The 16,150-nt window shown below is 47.6% G+C and overlaps 2 protein-coding genes across 8 annotated transcripts in view; one reads left to right on the forward strand and one right to left on the reverse strand.

Moving 5' to 3' along the window:
* The window catches only part of LOC125384634 (GDP-D-glucose phosphorylase 1-like), a 231,422-nt gene that overhangs the window by 58,902 nt on the left and 156,370 nt on the right, over positions 1-16,150 (reverse strand). The window lies entirely within an intron of this gene.
* LOC125386762 overlaps positions 1-16,150 on the forward strand; it is a 44,283-nt gene that overhangs the window by 27,314 nt on the left and 819 nt on the right. The window lies entirely within an intron of this gene.

Below are 16,150 nucleotides of genomic sequence, written 5' to 3' on the forward strand. Positions count from 1 at the left end.
GGATATAGACCCGCTCGTAGGCAAGGAAGAACTAGCCAGGGAGATAGTAGAGCAACTGGGCGTAAGCGTCATCACTGAGGTCGAAGTAAAGACCATAAAAATGGCGCCGTGGGGCACCCAATCGGCAATAGTGACGATACCGAAAGCCTACCTGGCCAAAGAGGGGGTGAGCCGGAAGATCAGAACCAGCTTGACGATAGCCTCGATAAAGGCACTACCCAATGTGGTAAAGTGCTTCAGATGTCACATGTTTGGGCATGTCGCGAACAAGTGCACGGCGATAAGCCCTGGAAAGGAGATTTGCAGGAAGTGCGGAGCCAAAGACCACACGATAGCTGCCTGCGTCAACGCACCCTGCTGCTCCATCTGCAGCAAGGAGAAAGGAGTGAAATTTGACCACGTAACCGGATCCCTGGCTTGTCCAGAATGTAGAAGGCGGTTGAAAGCGAGTAAATGAGGATACTGCAGATAAACCTCAACAGATGCAAGCTGGCGCAGGACATGATGCACCAATGCGCGATCGAACTTAGGCCGGGTATAATAATAATTTCCGAGCCGAACAGGCAGCTACCGCACTGGTTTAATGACACCAAAGGAGGCGCGTCGATATGGGTCACACTCCTCAATGGCAAGCTGCCTGATGAAACAACGGAGGTCAAGAGCGACGGGATAGTGGGCGTCCGCGTCGGCGACGTCTTCTGCTTCAGCGGATACTGTTCGCCCAACATAAATAAGCGAGCATACTGCAAATACATAGACACGCTGTCTGCTATGACGAAGAGCGTTGCTAGAAGACACGACAAGGTCGTTGTGGCCGGAGACTTCAACGCAAAGTCAACCTGTTGGGGAGGATCGACCACAGACAAGAGAGGGAGAGTCTTAATGGAGGCACTAAGCGGCCACCGGGTGTTTCCATTGAGGCTCAAGGAAAAGTACCCCTTCTTCATGAACGGGAAGACGAGCTCCCCGACATAATAAGCGTATCCAACAAGGTCAGCGAGATACACGCCGGAAGCGCGGTCTTGCACAAATACTCGGCCTCGGACCATCTGTACGTGCTCCACAGGTTTAAGACGAGGAAGTCCCGAACCGTATCGAAGTTCTACAGGTACGTGACCAAGGACATGTCGCCGGAGGAGTTCCTGAGCAGATTCGACGACACACTGAAGAAGGAGGACCTCAACGCGGCTATCGGAGAGGATGGGGCCGAGCCCTTGCAAAAGAGCATCGAAGGTACGTGCGAAGGGATGCTAAGGAAGTCGAACGGTGCGGCGAGCCGCAAGTACGCGAACTACTGGTGGAACCCGATGATCGCGGAACTGAGAGCGCAGGCGCACAAAGCGCTCAGGAAGGTGACGAGAGAAAGAAAGAAGAATGCCGGCAACACCGAGCCCCTCGTCAACGCCTACAAGGAGATCCGAAGGCAGATAAAAAAGGAGATCGCCTGTAGCAAAAAACAGCTTGGGCAGAATACTGCAAGATACTGGAGAGCGACCCTTGGGGCAAACCCTATCGCACGGTCATGAAGAAATGTAAAAGCAAGGGACCAACAAACGACATGCCGATCGACATGGTGAAGGCAGTCCTACAGAGGCTATTCACCGTGGGACACGGACCCCCCCCCCCATTATGAGGGCCGCGAAGAGGCAGAGACCGAAGAAGAAGGAGATATTAGCCTCAACGTCGCCATCGGCGAAGGCGATGTCGTCGATGCCGCCGGAAGAATGAACACCAAGAAGTCTGCAGGAGTCGATGGCGTGCCGGGCGAGATCGCGAAGCTGGTAGCGAGTCGCAGGAGCGAGCTCGTGACAAGGGCGTTCAACGGCATCACCGAATCAGGAAGGATCCCAGACTGCTGGAAGACGGCCAGAGTAATACTGCTAAGGAAACCGGGAAAGGATCCCAGTTTCCCCAACGCGTACCGGCCGATAAGCATACTCCCAACCATGAGCAAGATCTGGGAAAAATGCTTTAAGAAGATCATCGAGAGATGCATCGGGATGGACCCATTCCATCGGAGGCAATATGGCTTCAGAAAGAAGAGGAGTACGGTAGATGCCATCACGCAGGTGATGAAGTTTGCCAACATCTGCAAACAGAAGAAGGTAATATGCGTGATGATCACCCTGGATATTAGCAATGCCTTCAATTCGCTCAGCTGGAAGAGCATATACGAGGAATGTGACAAGAGGAAGCTGCCATGAAAGGTCAAAAGGCTAATCGGCAGTTACCTATCCGGAAGGAGGATCATCGTGAGCAACCAGCAAGGCACGGTGGAGCACGAGGTGGCGGCGGGAGTTCCGCAGGGATCCATCCTCGGACCATTCCTGTGGAACTTGGTATATGACCGGTTGCTCGAGAGACTCGACAACATGCCAATGGTCAGAGCAGCCGCCTTCGCGGATGATCTGGCCATCACATGTTCCGTCGGGTGGAACGAAGATGCCTCCGTCAAGGTCAACACGATGCTAAGGATCGCCAACGATTGGTGCACGAGTGTCGAGCTCACCCTGGCGAGGGAAAAGACGGAGGTCATGCTCATCACAAGCTTGCGAGTGCCGAGAGTGGTGAAACTCAGGTTGGGCTCCTCGGACATCGAAACGGTCGATCGCATCAGGTATCTCGGAGTCGTCATTGACTCCAGTCGGAGGTTCGGTTGCGCATATCGAGATGGTGTGTAACAGAGCCGACAAGTTAATAGGAGCCCTTAGGGGAATTCTACCCAACATCAACGGGCCGCCCAGCTTGGCTCGTAGGCTCTACTACAATGTGTGGGAGTCCATCGTAACTTACGGAGCACCGGTGTGGGCTAGAGCAGCATATACCGATAAGAACAGGAAAAAGCTGAAACGAGCACAACGAACGACCCAGTGCATAACAACGGCGGCATACCGTACCGTCTCCCACGCCGCACTTTGCGTGTTGACCGGGAATCTCCCGATTTACATAAAGATAAAGATGCTCGGAGAGACCTACGAGAGGAACAAGATCCATGGGTCCAGGATTGACACGGATGACGGCTCCAAGCTGAAGGAGGAACTGGAGGCGATTCGCAAGAAGGCCCAAGAGGACTGGCAGAAGGAGTGGAACAACTACAAAAAAGAAAATATCACAAAGAAGCTATTACCGAGTGCGCTGCTATTTACCAAAAAGAAGATGGACATCGATCACCACACCATGCAGCTGCTAACCGGGCATGGGAGCTTCGGGGTCTATAGGAAAAGGATTGGCAGGGACAGCGACAGCAACTGTCTCGACTGTGGAGACCCGAACGACGATGCAGAGCACGCCCTCTTCGCGTGACCGAAGTGGACGGACAGAAGGATCGAGCTGGAGAACGCTCTGGGAGGGAAGATAGACGTGGGCAATCTGATCGCCACGGTGACCGCCAAGGACGAGAGCTGGAATAAATTCAGGCAATTCTGCAAGACCGTCATGTGTCACAGGAGGGTGACAGCGAGGGCCTGGGAAGAGGCAAGGAGGAGAACGAGCGTAACAACAACGAGCGGAGCAATGAGGGCAAGAACATGGAACAACGAAAATCCGCAGAAGGAGACCAGCCCAGTATTCTGAACTGGCTGAGAGGACGATATGAGCAGTAACTGCCCGAAGAAGTAGATACAACGGGGCACGAAAGGACAACCCTGATGACTGCCGACAGGTTTTACCGGGGTTGTCTGCCCTCTAAGCGGAGGAAGAAGGAGGAGGGGTTTTTAATGGGTATGGCAACGACATCCGACCGACTCCCACATAACCCAGTGATGCGGGTCACTGGGCATGCGTAATAGCATTTTCCCCTCCCCACGCAAAAAAAAAAGATATACATTGAATGTAGTACTGTGTTATATGATGACACAATAAGGAAATTCATTTAAAATATCGTGTCCTGCCGCGCAACACATCTACACTCCATCCCTCGCGGCTTGACAGCCAACGGTCTACGTGCTGTCCTTTGAACCCTCCATAGGCCCAAGGAGACAAATTAATATTTTATTTCAACATAAAGTTGAAATCCTAACTGCATTGTTTGCACATATGGTTTAAGTCAAACTGTTTGCCTGAAAAGACTTTCTAATTCTAGAAGTGTTTTCGGCCGGTTATTAGAAACGTCCTTGGGTTTATTACGCGCTCTTAAGAATTACGGAGAAAGCGGGTAGTGGCCTAACGAAAACAACGGAGAGTTTCCTATTGCTCCGACTAGAGAGTTTCTCTAGCTCCGACGAAGAGTTCCTACGGCTCTCACGGTGCTTAGAGTTCCCATAGCTCTCACAGTGCCTACAGTTCCAGTCAGTCAGTCAGTCAGACGGTCGAGGTCAAGCAGTCGACGTCTATTCATTCGGTCATTCGGTTGATTCTGTTGATTCGATTCAGTCAAAGTCGGATCTGATAAATCGCTGCGTCTACTACGACCCGAGAGCTTTCATCTATCAAATTGGCAGTCAGAATCTGAATAAGATCAAGGCAATCCCCATACTCAGCGACGTTACTAGTGTGTGTGATTATACGAAGTTGTTGGAAAATATATAAGTTATAACACTGTTAATCACGGAGTTATATCATTTCAACCACCCCTATTGTCTTAACGGAAATCAAGGGATCGATCTACTCGCAGCGACGATTATTATAATCGTAACGGGAATTTACGACTCCCGTTGACGTGTTTCCTCGCGATTGCGTCTCCCCGCGATTGGTCGAATTTACATATCGAATGAGTAAAAAAATTTGACTTTACTTCAGGATTTTGATGTAATGCATATATTATATAGGTAATACGTACAAATAAATAGGGAATTGCATATATATGTCGGAGATGAAAGGACACCGGGATCTCCAATATTTTAGTCTCTATACTTTAACTCGATTATAATTGTTCGAGATCTGTGATAATGAGTGTGGCGGCACTCGACAGCATAAATACCACCACTCAACAATAACTAGAGTCGGACGACGGCAGTGCAGTGGTTAGCGCCTTAGGTTACGAACGTTCGGGACCCGGGTTCAAATATCGGCGCTCGTAGTCCGATTTTTCTTCCACGATTCTTAAATAAGAAAAATACAGCAGTACCCCAGCAGCGACATCTACAGTCAGCTACTACAATTATCACGGACAACACAATACACCTCAGGTCAAATCGTCGGAGTAGTAAGAAATATCTGAGAACGCCATCATAGATAATGTTTCACAAAGTTGGTCCCAGTATGGAATCCTGTGGACTATCCCTCTCCTTATGAACAGAAATTTTATTCATACCTGTTTTAAAATCAGTCAAAATGTGTCTGTACTCAAATGCAGTGAAAACAATTCATCGAAACTATTTTGATTACTTGTGAGAAATTCCTATTATCAGTTTCTCGTAGGATAGGATGCGATTAAATAAATCGCAAGCTTAGCCACTTTGTGAAAATGGATCCTCTCCTTTTTCTAATACCGATTTGAAAATTTGCAAGACTATCAGGCCCCAGAGCGAGACAATTTGGGTTCAATTACACATTCCCGTATCTACATAATGCTTAAGAAGATCTCTGATGGTTGGCAATCGGATGGGGAGGAAACAACTCTCCCTCCTCGGTTTCTTAATAAGAAATAGGCAGATCTCTTTTTATTTTTATGGAATCTTTCCATAGGTAAAAGTATTGTTATATAGAACGCAAAAGTCCTATGACCTGTTATCAATCAGAAGTTTCACAATTTTTCTGGCTTAGGATTAAATAGCTAAATAGCTGCTACCTAAGGCGACTGTTCAGTTAATGAGCTGAAGAAGTTTCTTAATGGTAATTCTTGTAGCCATCGCTGCTTTTCTGTATCTAAGTTTCCTGCGGCACTTGTTCCTGGAGTTATTTTACGTTTTCCAGTTTTCGTCCTGGTAACATCTTTCGTTATCGTGACTGCACTCCTCCTGCCTCCACTGCTCTTCCATTTCTTTTATAACCATGTCGTTTTGATTATTATTACATTGCTGCTGTTGCTATAGGCCTGGTAAATCTACCGACCTTTTTATATAATACATTTCTCTTTCAGTTGCAATTTTAATTGTTGGTATCTGCTGCTGCATTGTTGGACTTCCCCTCACTATTACTAATCGTTAATTTTATTTCACTTTGAAACACTTCTCTGAATCACTTCACTGGAGCACATGATTGATTACACACGTCTGTTTACCTCGGTTGCCCGAGCAGAACTTTAGCTACCAAAGGTGTTGGTGTTACTGTGGTTAGTGTTCATTGCGTGCTGTGAATTTGGAGTTGTCTCAGTTTCTGTGCTATCCTGTTGCGCTTGTAAGTTATTGTACGCCCTGTTTCGTAGCGGCGGAAACAGTTTACGTTGCGGTTGTTTTCTGATTACACAGCCTTTGTAGCTAGCTGGGTGGTTTCGATTGCAGTTGAAGCATTTTACTTCGTTTATTTTTCCTACGTATGGACAGTTTATTGTTAGGTGCGTTTCTGCGCATTTGACACACGCCGGGTTTCTGTTGCAGTAATTTTTTGTGTGTCCATATTGTTGACACCGTATGCATTGCGGTATGTCTTTTTATGTCTTGGTGGCGCCACTGTTACTATTGTGTTTAGAACTTTTTTAATTTCAAATATTTCTTTGTTGTTGTTTTTAGGTTCAAGCTCTATTAGAAATAGCGGTAATGGCTGTTTAGTATCGTATCTGGTTATGTTGTTCATTGATCTTACCTGGTGTCCGATTTTTGCTAGTTCCTCGCATATGTTGTTTGTGTTTGTTTTTGGGTGTAATCCCCTGATTACTGCTTTGAAACTTCTGTCGGCTTTGAGCTGGTAAGTGTGATACCCCGCGTTTTTCTCATTTAGTGCTTTTGTCACTTTTCTGAATGTTTCTGGGGTGTTGGTCCGAACTTTGACTTGGACTACTTTTAGTTGTTTTATGCTATAATTTTCTTTTCCTGCCGTGTTGTTTAGTAGTTCAATGAGGGGGTCTATTATTTGAGCATCTATGTAGATTGGTGGTGGTTTAGCGATGCGGGTTATTGGTTTTTCAACTGGGTCTGTTACTTTCTCTTCTGGCAGTGTGCTGAAGGAGTTTCGAAGATTGATTTCTTGTAGCCATTGTTGCTTATTTGCTACTATAGCTTTCCTACTGCTTGTGCATGGTGTTACTTTTCTTTTTTTGTTGCAAGTTGCCACCTTCCAGCTTTCGTCCTGATGAGTTAGTTCATTGTTGGTTTTATTCTCATAATTGTTTTGTATTGATTCCATATCTATTTCATTTATAATTGAATACTCCTGTTCTTCATTTAGCGATTGTCTTGGGTTTGTTATGCTTGTAGCTCTATTCGTAGAATATGTTTCGCCTTTGCTTGTAATTTTTATTGTTGGTATTTGCATTTTCCACCATTTAGCGATGGGCGTTGACGTTACTATTTTTTTCCCACTTTTTTTTGCGTGGGGAGGGGAAAATGCTATTACGCATGCCCAGTGACCCGCATCACTGGGTTATGTGGGAGTCGGTCGGATGTCGTTGCCATACCCATTAAAAACCCCTCCTCCTTCTTCCTCCGCTTAGAGGGCAGACAACCCCGGTAAAACCTGTCGGCAGTCATCAGGGTTGTCCTTTCGTGCCCCGTTGTATCTACTTCTTCGGGCAGTTACTGCTCATATCGTCCTCTCAGCCAGTTCAGAATACTGGGCTGGTCTCCTTCTGCGGATTTTCGTTGTTCCATGTTCTTGCCCTCATTGCTCCGCTCGTTGTTGTTACGCTCGTTCTCCTCCTTGCCTCTTCCCAGGCCCTCGCTGTCACCCTCCTGTGACACATGACGGTCTTGCAGAATTGCCTGAATTTATTCCAGCTCTCGTCCTTGGCGGTCACCGTGGCGATCAGATTGCCCACGTCTATCTTCCCTCCCAGAGCGTTCTCCAGCTCGATCCTTCTGTCCGTCCACTTCGGTCACGCGAAGAGGGCGTGCTCTGCATCGTCGTTCGGGTCTCCACAGTCGAGACAGTTGCTGTCGCTGTCCCTGCCAATCCTTTTCCTATAGACCCCGAAGCTCCCATGCCCGGTTAGCAGCTGCATGGTGTGGTGATCGATGTCCATCTTCTTTTTGGTAAATAGCAGCGCACTCGGTAATAGCTTCTTTGTGATATTTTCTTTTTTGTAGTTGTTCCACTCCTTCTGCCAGTCCTCTTGGGCCTTCTTGCGAATCGCCTCCAGTTCCTCCTTCAGCTTGGAGCCGTCATCCGTGTCAATCCTGGACCCATGGATCTTGTTCCTCTCGTAGGTCTCTCCGAGCATCTTTATCTTTATGTAAATCGGGAGATTCCCGGTCAACACGCAAAGTGCGGCGTGGGAGACGGTACGGTATGCCGTCGTTGTTATGCACAGGGTCGTTCGTTGTGCTCGTTTCAGCTTTTTCCTGTTCTTATCGGTATATGCTGCTCTAGCCCACACCGGTGCTCCGTAAGTTACGATGGACTCCCACACATTGCAGTAGAGCCTACGAGCCAAGCTGGGCGGCCCGTTGATGTTGGGTAGAATTCCCCTAAGGGCTCCTATTAACTTGTCGGCTCTGTTACACACCATCTCGATATGCGCAACCGAACCTCCGACTGGAGTCAATGACGACTCCGAGATACCTGATGCGATCGACCGTTTCGATGTCCGAGGAGCCCAACCTGAGTTTCACCACTCTCGGCACTCGCAAGCTTGTGATGAGCATGACCTCCGTCTTTTCCCTCGCCAGGGTGAGCTCGACACTCGTGCACCAATCGTTGGCGATCCTTAGCATCGTGTTGACCTTGACGGAGGCATCTTCGTTCCTCCCGACGGAACATGTGATGGCCAGATCATCCGCGAAGGCGGCTGCTCTGACCATTGGCATGTTGTCGAGTCTCTCGAGCAACCGGTCATATACCAAGTTCCACAGGAATGGTTCGAGGATGGATCCCTGCGGAACTCCCGCCGCCACCTCGTGCTCCACCGTGCCTTGCTGGTTGCTCACGATGATCCTCCTTCCGGATAGGTAACTGCCGATTAGCCTTTTGACCTTCCATGGCAGCTTCCTCTTGTCACATTCCTCGTATATGCTCTTCCAGCTGAGCGAATTGAAGGCATTGCTAATATCCAGGGTGATCATCACGCATATTACCTTCTTCTGTTTGCAGATGTTGGCAAACTTCATCACCTGCGTGATGGCATCTACCGTACTCCTCTTCTTTCTGAAGCCATATTGCCTCCGATGGAATGGGTCCATCCCGATGCATCTCTCGATGATCTTCTTAAAGCATTTTTCCCAGATCTTGCTCATGGTTGGGAGTATGCTTATCGGCCGGTACGCGTTGGGGAAACTGGGATCCTTTCCCGGTTTCCTTAGCAGTATTACTCTGGCCGTCTTCCAGCAGTCTGGGATCCTTCCTGATTCGGTGATGCCGTTGAACGCCCTTGTCACGAGCTCGCTCCTGCGACTCGCTACCAGCTTCGCGATCTCGCCCGGCACGCCATCGACTCCTGCAGACTTCTTGGTGTTCATTCTTCCGGCGGCATCGACGACATCGCCTTCGCCGATGGCGACGCTGAGGCTAATATCTCCTTCTTCTTCGGTCTCTGCCTCTTCGCGGCCCCCATAATGGGGAGGTCCGTGTCCCAAGGTGAATAGCCTCTGTAGGACTGCCTTCACCATGTCGATCGGCATGTCGTTTGTTGGTCCCTTGCTTTTACATTTCTTCATGACCGTGCGATAGGGTTTGCCCCAAGGGTCGCTCTCCAGTATCTTGCAGTATTCTGCCCAAGCTGTTTTTTGCTACAGGCGATCTCCTTTTTTATCTGCCTTCGGATCTCCTTGTAGGCGTTGACGAGGGGCTCGGTGTTGCCGGCATTCTTCTTTCTTTCTCTCGTCACCTTCCTGAGCGCTTTGTGCGCCTGCGCTCTCAGTTCCGCGATCATCGGGTTCCACCAGTAGTTCGCGTACTTGCGGCTCGCCGCACCGTTCGACTTCCTTAGCATCCCTTCGCACGTACCTTCGATGCTCTTTTGCAAGGGCTCGGCCCCATCCTCTCCGATAGCCGCGTTGAGGTCCTCCTTCTTCAGTGTGTCGTCGAATCTGCTCAGGAACTCCTCCGGCGACATGTCCTTGGTCACGTACCTGTAGAACTTCGATACGGTTCGGGACTTCCTCGTCTTAAACCTGTGGAGCACGTACAGATGGTCCGAGGCCGAGTATTTGTGCAAGACCGCGCTTCCGGCATGTATCTCGCTGACCTTGTTGGATACGCTTATTATGTCGGGGAAGCTCGTCTTCCCGTTCATGAAGAAGGTGTACTTTTCCTTGAGCCTCAATGGAAACACCCGGTGGCCGCTTAGTGCCTCCATTAAGACTCTCCCTCTCTTGTCTGTGGTCGATCCTCCCCAACAGGTTGACTTTGCGTTGAAGTCTCCGGCCACAACGACCTTGTCGTGTCTTCTAGCAACGCTCTTCGTCATAGCAGACAGCGTGTCTATGTATTTGCAGTATGCTCGCTTATTTATGTTGGGCGAACAGTATCCGCTGAAGCAGAAGACGTCGCCGACGCGGACGCCCACTATCCCGTCGCTCTTGACCTCCGTTGTTTCATCAGGCAGCTTGCCATTGAGGAGTGTGACCCATATCGAGGCGCCTCCTTTGGTGTCATTAAACCAGTGCGGTAGCTGCCTGTTCGGCTCGGAAATTATTATTATATCCGGCCTAAGTTCGATCGCGCATTGGTGCATCATGTCCTGCGCCAGCTTGCATCTGTTGAGGTTTATCTGCAGTATCCTCATTTACTCGCTTTCAACCGCCTTCTACATTCTGGACAAGCCAGGGATCCGGTTACGTGGTCAAATTTCACTCCTTTCTCCTTGCTGCAGATGGAGCAGCAGGGTGCGTTGACGCAGGCAGCTATCGTGTGGTCTTTGGCTCCGCACTTCCTGCAAATCTCCTTTCCAGGGCTTATCGCCGTGCACTTGTTCGCGATATGCCCAAACATGTGACATCTGAAGCACTTTACCACAACATTGGGTAGTGCCTTTATCGAGGCTATCGTCAAGCCGGTTCTGATCTTCCGGCTCGCCCCCTCTTTGGCCAGATAGGCTTTCGGCATCGTCACTATTGCCGATTGGGTGCCCCACGGCGCCATTTTTAGGGTCTTTACTTCGACCTCATTAATGTCGCTTATGCCCAGTTGCTCTACTATCTCCCTGGCTAGTTCTTCCTTGCCTACGAGCGAGTCTATATCCCTGATCTCTATTGAGGTCTTGTCGCGCATTGGTAGCGCTCTCACCTTGCCTCTTAGCGCCGTGTTCATATCCGCCGCGGTCTTTTTGGCGTTGCTACCTGCTTTCAGCTCGATCAGGATGTCACCTGTTCTGGTCCTCCTAATCCCACAGCTCTCTTTTAGGGTCCCCCTTGCCCCCATCAGATCTTTGTAGACCTGGATCCACTCCTTGTCCTGCCCTACTTTGACGAGGATGGCTTCGGGTCTGTTACGTATCCTCTTCGGTCCCTCCGGCCTCTTTGGCTTGTCCAATGCCGCCCTTCCTGCGTTCGCCTTCCTGACCACCGTCGGGGTGTCCGTTCCTTTTCCTCTCCTTCCGCGGATAGGGATCCAGTCTTCCTTTACATCGCTGTCCGTGCATTCCGTAGTCGCTTTTGCCGAGCTGTTGCCGGCACAGGCTCCTGCGTAGGAGGCCTCCACTGTCGTTGTTCTCTTCCTCTTGGTGTCGCCCTTCCCCTCGACGGGCGATATCTCCTTCCTTTTTCCTTCCTTCTCCTCACTCCTCCCCGGAGGGGTGGTCATCCTGGTGGCCATGACTGTCCTCGCGTTCCTCTTGAGCCTCATCTCGTCCAACATCGAGTGGAGCTTGATCGCTTTTTTACTGATGGCGTCCCTCCTTTTCTTGATGTCGGTATCCTTTTTGCTCATGAGGTAGAGTCTGCTACCTATGTATTGGATTTCGCGGAAGACTTCTGTGATGATTTCCGTCATCGCCTTCCATTCGCTCATCTTAATGACGATACTGTCCTCGGCATTGCCTTCGGTCTCGGCCGTTGCTCTGTTCGCCATGGCCTTCCTCCTGAGACATTCCCTTGGTGCCGCCGCTTCGCTGCCGCTGTCCGACATTTCCGCCGGTGTGTCTAGCTCCGAGGTGCTGGCCGCTTCGTCCCTCGTTGCCCTCGGCTGGCTCCTGGCCAGGCTTCTCGTTTTCTTGCACTCGCTCCCCTCCACTGGGGACTTTCTCATATATCTGGTGATCTTGTCACCTTTGAAGATTTTTTCCTTGGCGATTCGGGTCGCCTTTTCGGTGGGTGGTGTCTTATCCTTGAGTGCCTGCATTGGCATCTCGACATCCTCGATGATTCCCGCAATGTCTTCATCAAATTCGAGGTATCTTCTAGTGCTTTTCGTGCACGTCTTTTCCTCTGTGACAACTGCGGATGTTTCTTGGTCCCCGGTCGTGTTTACCGAACGAGGGGAGGCCCTGGGATCGACCTTCCCCTCGCCGTTCGTCCAGTCGTTGGGTGACCGTCGGGTCGAGCCTGGAACGCTATTCGAATCCCCGACGGGGCCTGGAAGCTCCGAAACCCCCTGAGCCGTAAGTTTACTTGACTTACAGTACTTGTCCATTATTGTGTTTGTGTCTTAATATACATATATATATATATATATATATGTATGTTTGAGATGGATGTCCTTCGACTTAGCCGGTCGTCGTATAATCCCACTGTATACTTCCGCGTGTATGCGATTCGTGTCTGTTCGACGCGGGGAGTTTCGACTGGCCCTCCACGGTGGCGCTCTCCACCACTCCTTGGTTACCCAGGTAGCCCGCACGGTGGCGCTTCGGTCGCGCGACCCAAGATGGCCCCCGCTCTGCCCCTAACCTCACTTTTCACACACAGCACTTTCAATCGTTTCTCTCGCTTTTATACCAGCGAGCTCACCTATCTCTTGTGTTGCCACTCATTCCGGAGCACTAGAAACTTCACTTTCGTGCACTTTCCGCCCGAATTCTTTAATATACCCAGATATTTCGGTTATGCCTACGGAGCGACGTGCACGTGTCCGTTCTGCTTGCCGCCATCATTTTGAGTTTCATTCAATGTATATCTGTACATTAACTTAAAGTTACCAACAGAAGATAGTATGTACAACATACATATACCGTAATTTAAGTTTTCCCTGTACTTTCCCAATAAGTTTATAAATTAGGAATTTTCGGAATGGTATCTAGTAGAAAAATCGGTTATTCCCATCTACCTGTAAACGTCTTCCATCGATGTACTAGATGAATTAATATTTTTTCCGGTTCTGCGACGACTGTTTTATTGAATTTTTCCGTATTTTCACCAACTTCCGACATGAGGATCCAACAAATCTTTTATTCCTCCATCAGATTCTTACCTAAACGAAAGTATCTTCCTAACGGATTGATAACCTCCATTCTATCTAATGCAGGAGTCACAGACGAATTTTGATTTAAATATAAAACGTAAAAAGCCAAATAATAAGCTATGAGTTCGAGCTGCGCGTGACTTTTGTATCTTTTCCCGGTAAAAGTCAATATAGTGAGACTTCCAGTATCTGAAGACCTATTATCAGAATAATTTATTATTGAGACGTTCCACCACCCAAACGTATCATTAATTACACAATATTTCTAAGTATGTCCTTCTATAATTTCATATATTTCTATTACTTTAGTGTTGAGGTAGAACGCGTTCAGAAGTCCACAAGAAAGTGATCTTCAGACATAATAAAGTCTTCTTATTTCGAAACGTTTATGAACCGTTAATGGACCTTCTTTTCTTGTACGTGGAGAAATCCTCATGGACACTCCGCTGTTGCTAATAATCGATAACAGCAGAGTAATGTCGAACTCTTACCGACTAAAACTCCACGATGCCCATCCTACGCGTATGATAGGAGTGCTCCAGGAACCTCTTATGAATTGTCTTCAGTTGTACCCCTTTCCCCCGTCCTCTTGTTCGAGCCAGTTTTAATGATTCTCCGACTGTTGAATTTGGTGTTAGAGGGGGGGGCATTGTCCCTAGCGCTATCCCCCCTTTTAGTCGTGGTCCGTTGAGACGACGATGAAGCGGCTCCAGACCGCCTGACCGCCATCCCCCTCTATCGCGTTATCCTACAAGGGTGTGAGTTTTTCTTTCTCTCCCTTTCTGCTCGTTCCTTTGCGAGCATAACTCGCTCGCAAAAGAGGCGGGCAGCCTCGTATTCCTGTGGCCCGCTCAGCATCGCTTGTAAATCGCCGAGGGGGATCAATCTTTTACCTATGACGTGTCACAGGGTGTAGCGGGACAGCTTCCATGCCGGACAAAGCTTCAGCGTGTGCTGCGCCGTGTCCCTGCCCTCCCCGCAGTGGTGATAGGTGTCCGTCTCTCCTGTTTGATTTTCCTCAGTTACTCGCCGAATACGTCGTGTCCCGTGAGCACCTGGATCATCCTATAGGTGAGCGGGAGGTCGCGGCAGCTTCTCCATGTTTCCCAGTTTGGAAGGACCGCCTCCGCGTCTCGATGTTCGCCTCTCTCGTTGTACAGCTGGGATCGCCACTGATCCCACGCGTCCTCCTCGACGATTCCTAAGACGTTTGGGGCCAGCATGACATTAATGGACTTAAGTGTCTTGAGACAGCGGTTTCCAACCTTTATGCTACTATGCTTCTCCTAAAAAAAGATTTCTTTCCGCGCCTCCCTACCTTTTACTTTTTTAACAGATATAATAATATAAACACGTTTTAAATAATAAAAAAAAGTTGAAAACTACAATTAACAGAATAATAATAAAATTTTGTTATAACATATACGTGCTTTACAATATGAAGTTTTATTTATTTGTAGATATTATGGTATGAAAATTAATGTTTTATTAAAAAATGTTGCCGCCTCCCCTGGCAATACTCCGCGCCTTCCACGTTGGAAACCACTGTCTTCAGGTATAAATAGGATGATTCAACGCAGCTCAAGCTATTAACAAATTTATTTGACATAGCAGTAAAAAAAAAATATGAAATCTATAAATGATTTTAAAAATTTATATTATATTGTATTTTTTGTAATTGTTCTTGAATTATTCTTTTTGAAAAGTGGAACGATAATGATAATAAAACACGCGTGTTCTACCATCCACAAATTCCCTCATTCAAGCAGTCGTCACTCCATTAATTTCCTCCATAAATTCGAATAATGGAAATTCTACTATCCAAAAGAGCTTGTAATTCGCGATTCAATCATACTTCGAAGCTTCTTCGTCTAGATTGCTGTGAAATAATTTTTGTTGGCATTAATAAATATTATAACGACAATCTTGAAGAAGCGCTCTCAGAGGTTATGGCACCTGTTATTGATAAAAGAACGGTTAGCATCAGTGGCGTAAGAGTGGAGTAAGAGTGGAAATAATGTTCGTGTGGCGCGTTTAGAGTAGAAATTCACAAGTTAAGATCTTTAAACAGAGATTTATTCAATGAAAATAATATGAATAATAATAGTGATACAATAAATACAACAATACTAATATAATAAACTGAAATGACAAGTATTTGAATGATAATGATATAATATTGAAAGTTTGAATACGGAAGTTTATAATATTCTGAAACGTTTTCAATATGTACGATAATTGAGATGCCTAAAATCTATCTTATTAATTAAACTGACTGCGCATGTGCGACAGGCTTTGTAAATAAAGCTCAAACTCAGTAAATCCAGTAAGTTTTATTGAACAACATCGCTACTAAGAAGCTCCGCTCCTCGCTAGATCATTAGACGTGGAACGAATCTTAACTCAACCTTAAATCAACATTAGATTTATCCCAGAGTGTGTCCTTAAACCAAAAGTGTTCCTTCGTTAGCTAATTTAATCAAGTTGATCTTGAGAGCTCTACACAGACAGATAAAACCGGATCAGGCAAATTCTAGGTGATTAAGCTCTTCGCGAGCTCATTAAACTTGAAGCGAATCAACCGATTATGAGTCTCTTGGTTTCTCAAAGATCTAGTCTCTAAGTCGGTTCTTGAAGCCACTAATCAAGGAACTGAATCGAACTACCAGCCCCCTATTTATGCTTGATAGTCGTGATTATGTGGTGCACTCACGTGGATGCGCAGTGTCTGGCCTCGAATATATTTTGTTGCTAATTTTTTATAAAAAAAATGTAAAAAACA

Source organism: Bombus terrestris, chromosome 17, assembly GCF_910591885.1.
Source record: "Bombus terrestris chromosome 17, iyBomTerr1.2, whole genome shotgun sequence".
NCBI lineage: Eukaryota > Metazoa > Arthropoda > Insecta > Hymenoptera > Apidae > Bombus > Bombus terrestris.